The sequence below is a fragment of the Gossypium arboreum genome, chromosome 1 (genome assembly GCF_025698485.1).
Source record: "Gossypium arboreum isolate Shixiya-1 chromosome 1, ASM2569848v2, whole genome shotgun sequence".
NCBI lineage: Eukaryota > Viridiplantae > Streptophyta > Magnoliopsida > Malvales > Malvaceae > Gossypium > Gossypium arboreum.
The window spans coordinates 21,272,431-21,273,264 of record NC_069070.1 but is presented as its reverse complement, the minus strand read 5'-3'; the positions used below and the strand labels follow the sequence as shown (position 1 = coordinate 21,273,264).

Below are 834 nucleotides of genomic sequence, written 5' to 3'. Positions count from 1 at the left end.
CTAAAAACCAAGAAAATTCGCTACCTTCTACAATTGCTGTTAATCAAAATCCTGCTCCGAGCACTATGTATGATTATGCTAAACCTAATTTAACAGGAACTGATTCAAGTATAGTTACCCCTGCTATTGCTGCAAATAATTTTAAACTGAAACCTAACACAATTCAAATGATACAATAGTTTGTTCAGTTTGATGGTTTGCAGGACGAGGATCCCAACGCTCACTTGGCAAATTTCCTAGAATTTTGCGATACCTTTAAAATTAATGACATTTCTAATGATGCCATTCGCCTTCAGTTGTTTCCCTTTTCATTAAGGAATAAGGCTAAACAATGGTTGAACTCGTTACCATGAGGGTCAATCACTACTTGGGAACAAATGACGAAAAATTTTTATTAAAATATTTTCCACCAGTTAAAACAGCCAAATTACGTAATGATATCTCTTCTTTTGTGTAGATGGATTTAGAAACAATCTATGATGCATGGGAGAGATACAAGGACCTTTTAAGAAGGTGCCCTCACCATGGGTTACTGCTTTGGCTACAGGTTCAAACGTTTCATAATGGAGTGAATCCTTCGACTCAGCAGATGATTGATGCAGCCGCCGGATGAACTATCAATAATAAGACACCTGAGGCGGCTTACGAATTTATTGAGGAGATGTCACTAAAAAACTATTTGTGGCAAGTTATGCGAACAAAGCCGATGAAAGCAGCCGGTGTTTTCAACCTCGACGCGGTTACTATGCTATCTAACCAAGTAGAACTCTTAAATAAAAAGATTAACGGTTTGTGTGGTTCTACTCAGGTACATCTAGTGATGAGGTACGATTC

General features: G+C 37.8%; 1 non-coding gene across 1 annotated transcript; it reads right to left on the bottom strand.

Annotated features, from left to right (window-relative positions):
• Positions 1-424: 424 nt before the first annotated feature.
• LOC128282029 (small nucleolar RNA R71) lies at positions 425-531 on the bottom strand. The gene has a single exon (XR_008272330.1). It is a non-coding gene; the product is annotated as a small nucleolar RNA R71 (small nucleolar RNA).
• Positions 532-834: the final 303 nt, after the last annotated feature.